The sequence below is a fragment of the Thamnophis sirtalis genome, unplaced genomic scaffold, assembly GCF_051295495.1.
Source record: "Thamnophis sirtalis isolate CommonGarterSnake01/CBP01778 unplaced genomic scaffold, rThaSir2_p1.2 scaffold_15, whole genome shotgun sequence".
Classification (NCBI taxonomy): Eukaryota; Metazoa; Chordata; class Lepidosauria; order Squamata; family Natricidae; genus Thamnophis; species Thamnophis sirtalis.
Genome location: NW_028261395.1, coordinates 11,001,579 through 11,016,518, shown reverse-complemented (window position 1 = coordinate 11,016,518; position 14,940 = coordinate 11,001,579).

Below are 14,940 nucleotides of genomic sequence, written 5' to 3'. Positions count from 1 at the left end.
ATTGAGGGCAGCATCACGGTTTATTGGGGGGGGGCAGCTTGACATCACTCATGTTGGTGGTGCCTGTGGTGGCCCGAGTGGTCTGCCAGAGAAAATGGGCTCCTGAGCTACATTTTTGGATGGGATGGGCTCCTGCAACCAGTGAAAACATAGCTCGGGAGGGCCACACGCATCTCTCCTGAGCTCCGTTTTTGCTGACAGACGCACCGTGGGCCAGTCCTTTGCTGTTTCCAGGGTGGCCCCACACAGAGATGGGTCTCTACAGGTTCACACTGGTTCGGGCGAACCAATAATAGTACTTTGGCCTTGGTCGCAGAATCGCAGTGACGTGCAGTCAGGGGAGGCAGGGGAGGCAGAGCCTCACCACTGTCATCATGAAAAGAAAAAAAATGTAAATGAAAAAGGCAAGAGCTGAGGTCAGGCTGAGCTAGTTGCTGCCAGAGTCACTGTGGATGACTCTGCTTAGTGCTTAACTGTTTAAAAAAGCCTCTTAAAACATGCCCTCTACAGGAGGAGGCGGGAGAATCACGTGCCGCATTTAGTCTATCTTTATGATCACTCGAGCAGAGTTAAGCAAGGGTTAAAATCTGAAAAATTCCTTATGTAGATGAGGCACTTGGTTCTCTTGCCTCCTCCTGTACAGGACATTTTTTAGAGGCTTTTTTAAACAGTTAAGCAGAGTCATCCATTGGAGACTCTGGCAGCAGCTAACCCAGCCTGACCTCAGCAACTCTTGCCTTTTTCCTTTTACATTTTTACATTTTCATCATGGCAGACAAGAGCAGAGTTGAAATCCTCTGTGAAACAGCTGGAAAAGGTATGTGGGTCGGAGGGCGGGGGAGGAATACAAAATTAATGTAATTTGTAAGTAATTGTATTATTGTAAGTAATGTGTGTGTGTGTGTGTGTGTTTTACCCGCCTCTGCTGGCGCACAGGCTGGCACTTTTTTTATGTCGGACATAGTGGCAGGGCTTTTGGACGCTCCAGCGCTGTGTCCACCATAGAGGTGGGACGCCTCTATGTCGGACATAGCGGCAGGGTGGCTTTTGCCTCTAGTGCCAGGGTAGCAGGGCAGCTTTTGCCCGCTTTCAAGAAAGCTTTCCTGAGAGCATCCAAACGCATGCATGATGGAACTGAGCTGGGGTGATGGCTCCGTGCCCATAGAGAGGGCTCTGCATGCCACCTGTGCAGGGGTGGGTTTCAACCGGTTCGCAGCGGTCCCTGTGAACCGGTTGGTCGGCGAACCCGGAAGTAAGTAACTTCCGGGAACGGCGAAGGGCGCACCCACCCGCCCGCGGTCCTTACCCGGTTTTGACGAGTTCTGCGCTTCCACGCATGCGTAGGATGCATACAGCGCCTGCGCGATTCTCCAGGAGCAGCTGGAGCGTCATGCAGACGCTAGTACGCATGCGTGCACCGCGCACGTGCACGAGGACGCCGCCGGCCCCGTTCCAACCGAACCGGTTGGAACGGGGCGAGAAACCCACCCCTGCACCTGTGGCACATGGGCCATAGGTTTGCCATCACGGCTGGAAGGCCTAGAAACTGCTCTCAGAAAATAAAACCAACAAAAATGTTGAAAACCTCAGGATGATGAAACATTTGACTAATACCAAATCCTTCTAGATTTCTGGTACCTGGAAGGAGTACGTGCTAACTGAAAATGAGGTCCCTAGTGCTGCTTTCAAGGCTAACTGTGAGGACCAACAGATTTAGCTTCAAATAGGATATTACCGTTTTCAAGTGGAATACTTAGTGATAGTCACTCCTGATAGGTAGCAATATTATCCAGATAGTTACCTGATCTGAACTGGGAAACTAAAGAGAGATTGGACAGATTAGGATGAGATTTTAAGAGGATACCAGGAAATCAAAACCAGGACCCAATCTGGGTCGGTCACACCAGAGGAGGGTTCCTACCAGTTCGCACCTATTCGGTAGAACCGGTTCGTCAAATCTACCGAACCGGTTAGAAGAGGTTCCACCAGTGGATCCGGAAAGCAGGCCACACCTACAGAAGAGGTTCCCAAAAATTTTGAAACCCACCACTGGTCCTTGGATATGATTATTCTACACTATCATGCTCATATTTATAAAACTCAGTGCCTCTGTGAAAGGTAAGGATGACTACTGCGTTTGTGGTGCAATCAGAACATTGCGTGTGTTGAAGTTGTTTTAACGCAAACCAAAGATGCCTTTTAAAAAAGAAGTTTACATCCTATTCTTATGCATGCCAGTGCTGTGTGTGAGGTAATTTAAGGTGGTTCTGACAAGTGTCGCCAGCATCTTCATATCTGGTCACATGGGCAGCAAGCCACTCCCATCCGGTCATATGGACGGCAAGCCACTCCCACAAAGGAGGCCACACCCACAGAGTAGGTTTGAACCATTTTTGAAACCCACCACTGGGTCACAGGCACTAGAGATTTAGTCTTCCAAGTTTTCAGGCTCATGATGGAGCCCATCTTCAGGGAACTTCTCTCTATCAGAGTGTGTACTTTGGGCTGTTCTGTGTGTGGTATTTATATGGTGCTTATTATGTGTGGCTTTTTACATGTTGATTGGGGTGTTGATGGCTAGCTATTAAGTCATTGGCTGTTGTTTACTTGTGCTGCCAAGCCTTTTCCTCCTAAGTCCTTGATAAACTGGGGGTAAAAAAATCAGCACTCCTGTTAACTGACATGGGGCCCATTTCTCAGACTTCAATCACTTCCCAGGCTGTTTTTGTACCTGCTCATCCAACAGTCTTAGTAGCAACAAAATTGAATGTACGTCTTTGTTTATTGCAATGTGAGGCTACCAATGTGTTTGGATCTGTTTGTCTGACCGCTCGCTTGTGTTCTTGCAATCTGGTGGACAGCTTCCTCCCCATCTGCCTACATAATCATAGGGGCAATCCCTGTGGGGGATCTGGCTAAATCAATAACATTTCAGAAGGTAACAAATGTTTTCTGTATCCTTGCCGAGAAAACCAAGAGACCCCCTCATCAAAAGAGATTTACCTTTTCATATTCTATTAGCCTGTTTGGCTGCTTCTAAATCAGATGTAAGTTTCCAAACCATCAAATAGTTCTTCTCCGCTTATCCTTGGCTTGCAGTGATTTTCTCTTTATAGAAGCAAACATATGAATTGGCCAAGGAATTGCTGTTGCTGCCAAGGTGTTGGCATACGTTACCTAGGGAGCATCAGGGCTCTAGCCAATGTAGGCTAATGCCTGTGGCTACCTCAATAAACTCAGCAGTGAATCAAGCTGGAAATTAATCTCTGTTCTCCACCACCACCACCAGGTTGGGCAAAAGTGAAACAGAGAATGAAGCAAATCGAAAAGATAAGTTCACAAAATGGCATTCGTTTTTGAAAGTCCTCATTTGGTCTATTTAATAAACCAGGCTTTGTCTGGGTGGTGACATCACCCAAGGATAATATAGCTCATCTTGTCTATGACCTGTTATTTTCAATAAAGGCAGGGATAACCCCTTGGTAGTTCTACACTTGGCCTTCTGGAGTATCATTTGCTGGAGAACCGGATTAGATCTCCAGGCAAATAACCTGGAGGAATACAGCAAGCATCACTTAAGAAAGGACAATAATTGAGAACTTTAGTTGCATAGAGGTATCACACATCTCTGGCACAATACAAAATGTAGAATTTATGTTGACTTTTGGAGGCTTTTTAGACCATAGAAACCAGCCCTTGTCTCTCCAGAAAAACAATTGAAATGATCTCCAACAGATGGACACCTGTTTGCACATAGCTGGATAAATGGAATTACTAAACTATATGTCCAAATAGAGAACAGAGTTATCCATAACTAGCAATCAGCAGTGTCAGCGGTGACACTGCACATGATCCAAGCAAATATGCTAATCTAAGGAGTATTTACTATGAACGCTGTGGCTCAGTGGCTAAGACTCTGAGCTTGTCAATCAGAAAGGTCAGCTATTCGACGGTTCGAATCCCTAGTGCCATGTAACGGAGTGAACTCCTGTTACTTGCCCCAGCTTCTGCCAACCTAGCAGTTTGAAAGCATGTAAAAATGCAAGTAGAAAAATAGGAACCATCTTTGGTGGGAAGGTAACAGAGTTCCGTGCACCTTCGGCATTTAGCCATGCTGGCCACATGGAGACCCCTTTGGACAGCAGTCTTTGACTTTGAAACGGAGATGAGCGCCGCCCCCTAGAGTCAGGAATGACTAGCACATGTGTGAGGGGAACCTTTCCCATTTAAGGAGTATTTACGCAATCCACAAGTGCTGTTTCCCTTCCAACTCCTTTATAAGATTAGTAATCCACTCAAGCATAAGCAAATTAATGGCACCTCCCTTTTCTCAAGGCCTGTATTTTTAAGGATTTCAAAGGGATGCCTGTTATCTAGCTCAGTCAATATGAGAAGCAGTTTTTGAAGCACAAAGATTCTCTTGAATATCTTCCTGTGTCAACAGAGCCATTGATCCCAGCAGCTTCCTTCTGACTACGCCTCAGCTGATAATACACAAATACTTTTTTCTTCCATCTTATTTCCCACGGGTTCCTGGAGTAACACAGTGTGTGAAGGTTTTCTTGGACATTTCACCAATTATTCTCTTTATCTAGATTCTATATCAGTGATGGAGAATTTTTTCGGCACCGAGTGCTCAAACATGAATGCACATGCATTCATGTGCAAGTGCGCGATTGCGTGTGCCAGAACTCCGAAAACCCAAAGACCAACTGGCCGGCGCATGCATGCTTGTTTTTTGGCCGCTTTTTTGGGTCATTTTCAGACCATTTTTTGGGCCATAAACGATCCGAAAAACAACCTAGAAATGGCTCAGAAAGCAACCCCCAAAACAGCCCAGAAAACGGCTTCGTTTTTTGCCGTTTTGGGGGCCATTTTTCAGCAGTCTAGCTCCCACAAAGACCGCCTGGCTGGTGCACATGTGCGTGCCGGAAACCAGAAGAGCAGCAAGTGTGCTAAAGGTTCGCCATCATGGTTCTAGATGAATTCTCTTCATCTAGACTTCATCTAAAGTCTCGGGATAAGTTTCAGTGCCACTGTATGACAGCCTACACACAGTCAGGGAACCCACATGGAACCCAAACAAAACACACAGGGGTTTCCACAGAGGGAAAGACATCGAAGACATCAATATGTAAGTTTTGATCGTGTGACAGAAGCCGCCATCTTGACTTCTTCTTCTTTTACTTTCTGCAGATGCTCCTGTCAGCATGTCTCTCCACTGCGATAGAGAAGCAACCTGCGAACCATTTTTTACCCAGATCTCCCAAATTTGCATCATCCAATTTGGATGGCAAACTCCTCTTTTTACACAACTTCCTAAAGTACCTTTTAGATAGCAACAGCTGTGTACTATATCCCCTTTTTTCAGGTTAATACACAATCCGTGTACATCTATGCAACTTGCCAGCATGCCTTTAACTCCTAGCTCTGCTAATTTTGAGGATATCACCCCCATCCTTTGCTGACTTTGGTTGCCCCCCTCCCCCCAAATTTCTGTTGTTCCTCTTCCCACTGCTGCATAAGTTGGCCAAATCATCCATCAGCCGGAGGAAAAATGTGTGCATTAACTCTATAGAATAAGGATGTTTTATCTGCCATTGTTGTTTTTGATTAACTGCCTCAGACATTTGGAGATGCAGCAAGTAAGTGACATTAGAAACAATGGGTAAATTCAAGTTCCTATTGGAAATGCCTTAGAGAGCCCAACAAAGCAGAAAAGGACAGCCCTCATCTGGCTGAGTTTGTGGAAGCTGGCCACATGGACCTTTCCGGAGTTGGTGTTGTGTCAACTCTTGCTGGGAGATACAGAGACTTAAAAGCAGCCATCATGTGTCTGGCCTGGAAGTCTTGTCAAGGTTGAATTGCTTTTCAGTTTGTGCTGAAATATCCAGCATACTAGATGGCAAGAGAAGATGCATACAGAATTTTTAACAGCACTACTTTGAATCAGAGCATTTCTCCAAGTAAACCGAGTAACATGACATTTTACTTAGAACTAAAGCAGTAGTGAGTTATTAAAGTCCAAGGACAGTTGTTATCCTCTATCGTTGCTGTCAAATCTGTCCCCCTCCCACAGCCACTGCATCCCATTTCCTACCCTAATATTTCCTTCTCATTGATTTGTTCCATGAGATATTTCTGAACCGGCTTCCCATCTATTGGAATTGTGATGTGTGACCTGGAAATGAGCTATGATGTGTGGGAGAGTAGAATGTTCCCACTTTTCTGGCAGTCGGCTGTTTTAAACTTCTGAGATAGGAAAGCCCACAATTTACTGAATCTATACCTACCAGTCAGTGGTGGGATTCAATTTTTTTACTACCAGTTCTATGGGTATGGCTTGGTGGGCGTGGCTTGATGGGCATGGCAGGGGAAGGATACTGTAAAATCTCCATTCCCTCCCCACTCCAGGGGAAGGATACTGCAAAATCCCCATTCCCTCCCAATCAGCTGGGACTTGGGAGGCAGAGAATAGATGGGAGCAGGGCCAGTCAGAGGAGGTATTTACCAGTTCTCCGAACTACTCAAAAATTTCCACTACTGGTTCTCCAGTACTGGTCAGAACCTACTGAATACCACCTCTGCTACCAGTATAAGTCAGTGGTGGGTTCCTAACCGGTTTACTACCAGTTTGCCGAGAGAGTGTTTTGCGTATGCCCTGCTTGCTTCATTCATCTGTGCTCCTGCCACACGTTGCTGCATATGCTCAGTTGACTGAAAGCTGTTCTATGGATGCGCAGAAACATGTCAGCAGCAGCAGAAGAGACCAGGGAACCGGTTCAGGGGCATGATGGCAGGCCTGGGTCGCTGCCGGTTCTGGCGACCCAGGCCGCCATACCACTGCTGGTTTGGCTGAACCAATCCGAACCAGTAGAAACCCATCTTGAACTGGTATAAGTTCAATGATCTTTTTAACAAAAATTAAATGGATTTAAACAAAATCAAATCCTGGTTTTTCAAAAACTGTTAAACAACAACAACAACGACAACAACAAAGGTAAAACTTAAAGTTTTGTATTTCATGAAGATCTCAAAGATACTGTCATGAACTTAATGTTTATTATTCTGCTTGCTATCATGGAGATGAAAGCCATATCCTCTCTCTGCACATACAGAGAAAAGGAAGTTAATGAATGGAAAAGTTGAGATGCTGCTGCAGTACTGCAGTTTAAAATGGTAAAAATGTCCTCCAAATATCCCCAGCAATTAATTGAAATAGAGCCGCTGCAGCTCCTAATCATCTCAGAAGCATCTTTAAGGTCATCAATCCATTTTGTGATGAAAATTAATATGAAAAAAAAAATTGGAGCACGCAATTGCTTTATGTAATAGGTACCTTCTAAAAAATAAAATCTATCTTGTTTTCTGATAATTGAAAAATTTCTATTCAGGGCCAAAGCATGGCAGACAAGCCTGCACTTTTATTAGTGATCGTGATTATAGACTCTTTTTAGACTAGGAAATAAACCATGGTTTTAATCATTGAATGGAATATTCCTCACTAGTGATAGGAATTATGATTAGATTGATTGTGATTGTAAATGAATCTGTCCTTCTGGAAAGCATAGCCAAGGGTAAAGGATGGAATATCATTAGTTCTAGAATCTTCTATTTCATAACCTTCTATTTTAGAATCTTCTCCAAGGAAAGTGAGGCAAAGATGGGTTCTGGTTGCTTCAGGCCATTTTTTTCCCCACAAGCTTGCCTTTCTCCTCCTGAATGGGGAGTAAATGCGATCAATATCTATGCTCTCATGAGGAGAACAGAGATTACTGTTATGCTTTTCCTTACTTTTCTTGACATTTTGTTAAGATTGGCCCAATATTTTTGACTGTGTTGTGGCCTGCCAGCAGCCAGCAGAGCTGGCAGCAAACCAGTGGTGGGTTTCAAAAATTGTTTGAACCTACTCTGTGGGTGTGGCCTCCTTTGTGGGAGTGGCTTGCCACCCATATGACTGGATGGGAGTGGCTTGCAGCCCATGTGACCGGATATGAAGATGCCGACGACACTTGTCAGAACCACCTTAAATTACCTCACACACAGCACTGGCATGCATAAGAATATGATGTCAACTTGTTTTTTAAAAGGCATCTTTGGTTTGCATTAAAACAACTTCAACACACACAATGTTCCGATTGCACCACAAACACAGTAGTCATCCTTACCTTTCACAGAGGCACTGAGTTTTATAAATATGAGCATGATAGTGTAGAATAATCATATCCAAGGACCAGTGGTGGGTTTCAAAATTTTTTGGGACCTCTTCTGTAGGTGTGGCCTGCTTTCCGGGTCCACTGGTGGAACCTCTTCTAACCGGTTCAGTAGATTTGACAAACCGGTTCTACCGAATAGGTGCGAACTGGTAGGAACCCACCTCTGCAGCAAACTCACCAGTCCTGGAGTCTGGGGAAGGCTCTGATAAGGGCTCTGCGTCAGAGGCAGAGATGGGGCCAGAGCCGTTTGACAGTTATCAGCTGCCTTCAGAGTCAGAGATCAGTGAGGCAGAAGAACAGCTGGAGCCTGTTCCCAATCTGTGCACATGCGCAGGGTTGCCAGACAAAGGGAACAGCAAAGGAACACGGGTCGACTTGGGAGTAAAGCCACAGGTGGACGGTGATTGTCCCCTCCCAGAGAGAATAAAAGAGGAGCGAAAGGCGAGCGGAGTTTTCAGGAGACAATTAGTTCATTCCTCCATTCTTGCCAAGTATTGTGGCGTCTGAAAGATATGGGCCTGGCCCAGGGGTGGATTTCTCGTCACCGGGGGCCGGCGGCGTCCTCGTGCACACGCGCGGTGCACACATGCGTACTAGCGTCTGCGCGACACTCCAGCTGCTCCTGGAGGATCGCGCAGGCGCTGTATGCGTCCTGCGCATGCGTGAAAGCGCAGAACTCGTCAAAACCAGGTAAGGACCGCGGGCGGGTGGGCGCACCCTTCGCCGTTCCCGGAAGTTACTTACTTCCGGGTTCGCCGACCAACTGGTTTGCAGGGACCGCCGCAAACCGGTTGAAACCCACCCCTGGCCTGGCCACTCTCCAAGCCTGATAAAGGTCTGATAAATTGTGAACTATCTTGAAAGACTGTGGAGCGGGACTTTGCTGGAGAGGAATTCACTGTAAATTAGAAGGGTTTATCGGGATGAGGACTCAGCTTTGTGCTGCTGGGGAAGCCTAGACCAGAACAGTCTGAGGAAAAATCTCCAGTGGTGCCTTCCCTTCAGCAAGATGGCACTGCAGAATCTCTTCTGCCCCACCTGGTCTGTGAAGCTCCTTGAGATAGTTTGTTCCATTTGCATGGATGCTACAAAACAAGGGCAGCCATCAGGGATGTGTTCCGGCTGCTACTACTGCTGGTTTGCTCAGGAACATGCCACCTGCGCGCTTGATGCACGCTACGCGTGCATGCGCAGTACTAAAAATGCTCCTGCACATGCACAGAAGCCAAAAACAATATGGCGGCATCTATGGCACTGCTGAACCAGTTCAGGGATGTGGCAGGCCTGGGCCGCTGCCAGTTCCGGCGACCCATGCTGCCAAGTTACTACCTGTTCGGCTGAACCAGTCCGAACTGGTAGGAGCACACCTCTGGCAGCATGTTGATGAAGTATGCTGAGAAAGGAATTGCATGTACAGTACTTTGAACTTTGGAAGCAGCATTTGGAGTGTGAAATGAGAGTGATCCCTGAAGCCCCAGCAGGTGCTGAGCGTACAAAAACCACTGAACAGGCTCACCATTGTGAGTTCCTGAAAACGGACCAAGGAATGCTGGCAGCTGAAGGGGCAGCTGCAATTTGCAAAGTCTTGGCGAAAGGCCCATCCCGGAGCGATGCCTTGATGTTAATGGGAAAAGAAAGGAAGAGAAGAAAAATCTTTGTGGCTTGTTGGCTTGTGGTTTGAGAACTGCTGTCGCAGATTGACATTTCGCGACACCCTTGCTAACCACAGGAAAAAACCTTTGCCATTTGGGAGGAATTCAGCACTTCTTGCCCATTTCAAGTTGGCTGAGCTCCTGTCCTTCGGCTCAGGAGGAATCAGAGGATTCAGCTGCAACTAGCAAACTGGAAAAGTTTTTTTAAAAAACTGCTTTTTCCTCACTGTTCTGCAGAGCCAAGAAAATCCTATTGCCAACCCTCTTTATCTCTCTATGGATGTCTAGCAGAGGTGGGTTCCTACCTATTCGGTCTGGTTCAGTAGTAACTCTGGAGGGCACATACCAGTTCTGTCCTTGGCGGCGCCATCTTGATTTTTCTGTTCTGCACATCTGCAGAACAATCTTCATTGAAAAAAAATGTAATTTTTATTCCTTTTCTAATGTTGTGTGCCTGCGCAGATCGTTTAAAGTGAAAATGTGCGTGTTTTAAGTCTGGCCTGTGCACGAGTGAAGCAAGTGCACACACACAAAATTTTTCGGCTGCCAAACTGGTAGTAATGGCGGCTGGAACCCACCCCTAGGCATTTGCCTAGGCATTTACAGAATGGAAAAAGATTTCATATCCCTGAAAAAAATAATAGCGGTATCTCTTATTGTGAGGATGAAGTTTGAGTCATTGCTGGAGGCCATCATTTCCGGCAAGTGGTGCCTTTAAAATCTGCAGTAAGAGACTATCGTGGCGGAAGTGGTTCTTTGAAGTGCTCCTGAGGCTAAGCCTGTTTTTATCTTTATATCAAAGTTAGGAAGCAAATAGGCTGTCAGTGCTACAGGAATAGCACACAGTGTGACGTCTTCTGCACAAAGCTTGCACTATCCCATTCAGTGAATTTACGACAGAGGAAAATAGTGCAGACAATCTTTTAATGTCTGACACTCGCTTGCATCCTCAAACATCTTTTTTTTTTTTGGTAACCTTATGGTTTACCCAAGGAGCTACTGATTCAGTTCTACAGAGGAATTATTGAATCTGTCATCTGTGCCTTTATAACTGTCTGGTTTGGCTCTGCAACCAAACAAGACAAAAACAGACTTCAACGGATAATCAGAATTGCAGAAAAAACAATTGCTACCAACCTGCCTTCTGTTGAGGATTTTCCATTGAGGATCTGTGTTCTGCATGACTCAAAAAAGAGGGCTGTGGAAATAACTACAGACTCCTCACATCCTGGACATAAATTATTTCAAGTTTTACCCTCAAAATGACACTATAGAGCACTACGCACCAGAACAAGTAGACACAAGGACAGTTTTTTTCCTGAATGCCATCACTCTGCTTAAAAACTAATTCCCACAACACTGTCAAATTACCTACTAAGACTATAATACCATTATTCTTCTCTTTCTTCCTAGTACCAGTCTCCTTCCTAGTTCCTATCTCTTCCCACTTATGATTATAACCATGTTGCTTGTATTTTTACAATTTAAATTGTTTTATTTGTTTTCTAGTATAATTTCATTGTTTATTAGTAACCTGTGACTATCACTAAGTGTTGTATCTTATGATTCTTGATGAAGGTATTCTATTTTATTTTTATTTTTATGTACATTGACAGCATCTGCACTAAAGACAAATTCCTTGTGTGTCCAATCACACTTGGCCAATAAAGAATTCTATTCTATTCTATATTCTAGTCAGAAGGACAGAACAGAGATTTTGGTGATGTCATTAGGAGCCTCCTTACAGCCAATCTTTGTACATATCTGTGAACAAGTAATGGGTCCTTCCAATTATCATCATCATTTCTCTTCACTTCATGTGGGTTTACCAATTACTGAGAGTAATATTGTAGAGTTATGTTTTTAAATTGAGTCTGAGGCTAATGAATAGCTCTTTTCTTGATGCAAAGTGTCTACAAATAATGACATTGACCCAGAAGTGTGAGTCCATGGGAAAATTTTGGGAGATGGATTCCTTCACTGAATCAGAACACATGAAATGTAGAAATGACTCCCGATTTTGGATATCTCCCTGTTCGTTTGCAACTTACTCCCTTCTTGCTTTAGTTCAGATTCTTTGAAGGCCATCCTATGGACACAAATACCTCCAACTTTGCTCTTCTGTTTGCTTGTTTCTGTTCAAACAAGAATGCTAAATTCTTCATTAAAAATTCCTATACTTTATCCTTCTCCTTCCAGATTTTCCCAGAACTCTTTTCAAAAAGAGCAATAAGACTTTTTTTCAAATAAAACTGTTGTGGATGCTAGCCAGTCTCTCCTGCCAAGATTGTCAGCTCACATTCATGGAAGATGCTCTGGATCATGTATAGATCACTGTCTGGTTTGTCTCTTATGAACATGAGTCTTATGAATGGCCATCAGCCATTCCAGATGGATGACCTGCCCTAAACAAACAAAAAAATGTTCCAGCAACCATCAAGATCGTTTTTTTTCCCCTCTACATAAATCTGCCCATTTCCCCCATGTAGCTTATGTGATGAATGGTTGAGAGAATTAGATACTTCTAGTCTAAAAGGGATTTTAGATTTTTTTTAGATTTTTTTTATTATTTATAGGCCGCCCTTTTCCCTGAGGGGACTCAGGGCGGCTTACAATTCATGGGAGGGGGTGTGCAAGACAAAAACATAAGACAGTATGTGAATAAAAAAATAAACAATAAAACACAACTTTCATTCAACATTCGGGTGGGGCGGATTAAATCTTTATCCCCAGGCCTGACGGGATAGCCAGATCTTAAGGGCTGTGCAGAAGGTCTGGACGGTGGTGAGGGTGCGAATTGCCACGGGGAGATCGTTCCAAAGGGTCGGAGCTACTACTGAAAAGGCTCTCCTCCGCGTAGTCGCCAGTCGGCACTGACTGGCGGATGGAACTCGGAGGAGGCCTAATCTGTGCGATCTAATAGGTCGAAGGGAGGTAATTGGCAGGAGGCGGTCTCTCAAGTACTCAGATCCACTACCATGGAGGGCTTTATGGGTGGTAAGTAGCACCTTGAAGCGCACCCAGAGACCAATAGGTAGCCAGCGCAGCTCGCGGAGGATAGGTGTTATGTGGGCGAACCGCGGTGCGCCCACAATCACTCGCGCGGCCGCATTCTGGACTAGCTGAAGTCGCCGGATGCTCTTCAAGGGCAGCCCCATGTAGAGCACATTGCAGTATTCCAGCCTAGAGGTGGATGAGGTGGCTTATTGGCCAAGACCTTGAGCTTGTCGATCATAAGGTCAGCAGTTCATTGATTTGAATCCCTAGCACCGCATAACAGAGTAAGCTCCCGTTATTTGTCCCAGCTTCTGCCAACCTAGCAGTTCAAAAGCACATAAAAAATGCAAGTAGACAAATAGGGACTAATTTGGTGGGAAGGTGACAGTGTTTTGTGCACCTTCGGCATTGAGTCATGCCAGCCATATGACCACTGAGACCTCTTGGGACAGTGCTGGCTCTTCGGCTTTGAACGGAGATGAGTGTTGCCCCTAGAACCGGAAATGACTAGCACGCATGTGCAGGGGAACCTTTACTTTTATCTTAGTCTAAAGAAGATAAGGACTAGGGGTGATATGATAGAAGTCTTCCAGTACTTGAGGTGCTGTCAAGAGAGACAACTTATTCTTCAATGTATCAAAGAGCAAGATAAGCAATGGGTGGAAGATCATTAAAGAGACACCCAATCTAGAACTAAGGACAAAATTCCTGACAATGAGAAGAAACAGTGGAATGGCTTGCCTTCAGAAGTTCTGGATGCTCCATCATTAGAGCTTCCAAGAAGAGATTGAACAGCCATTTATTCAGAATGGTATGGGGTCTCCTGCTTGGACAGGGGTTGGATTAGAAGACCTCCAAGACCCCTTCCAACCCTGTTATCATATCTTCTAATGTAAACTGTAGCTGTTCCTAGATGACCAAGGCCTCATTTCTATCTTGATGGCATTCACATGCTATTGTTTTAGAAAGAACACATAAAAAGGGATGCAAGCTTTTTGAAACCTTAACTGCTGCATCCCAAAGAAACACATATGTGTATACACACCAGTGGTGGTATTCAGCAGGTTATGACCAGTTCTGGAGAACCAGTAGCGGAAATTTTGAATAGTTCGGAGAACCAGTAGTGGAAATTTTCAGTAGTTCAGAGATGCACCAGTTGCGTACCTACCTGAACCGGGAGGCCCTCACAACAGTCACTCGCGCCCTTGTGACCTCTAGACTGGACTACTGCAACGTGCTCTACATGGGGCAGCCCTTGAAGAGCATTCGGCGACTTCAGCTTGTCCAGAATGCAGCCGCGCGAGCGATCGTGGGTGCACCTCGGTTCACCCACGTAACACCTATCCTCCGCGAGCTGCACTGGCTGCCTATTGGTCTCCGGATACACTTCAAGGCGCTAGTCGTCACTTACAAAGCCCTTCATGGTATTGGACCTGGGTACTTGAGAGACCGCCTGCTGCCAATTACCTCCACCAGACCAATTAGATCCCACAGAGTGGGCCTCCTCTGAATTCCATCCGCCGGCCAGTGTCGACTGGCGACTACCCGGAGGAGGGCCTTCTCTGTGGCTGCTCCGACCCTCTGGAACGAACTTCCCGTGGAGATTCGCACCCTCACCACCCTCCAGGCCTTCCGCAAAGCCCTTAAAACCTGGCTGTTCCGACAGGCCTGGGGCTAAACAACCGTTGCCCCTATCTCGAATGGTATGATTGTTGCGCTTTTAAATTGTGTATTGTTTTGTGTTGGTGTCAAACTGTTTGTATCCCCTTTCCCTTGCTCAACCTGTGAGCCGCCCTGAGTCCCCCTCGGGGAAAAGGGCGGCATACAAATGAAATAAATGAAATGAAAAATGAATGAACTGGTAAATACCACCTCTGACTGGCCCCACCCCGATATATTCTCTGCCTCCCGAGTCCCAGCTGATGTGGTGGAAATAGGGATTTTGCAGTATCCTTCCCCTGTCATGTCCACCAAGCCACGCCCCCCCCCCAAGCCATGCCCACAGAACCGGCAGTACAAATTTTTGAATCCCACCAGATACACATCCGCAGTTGTGACAGAGCAAAAAACCAAGA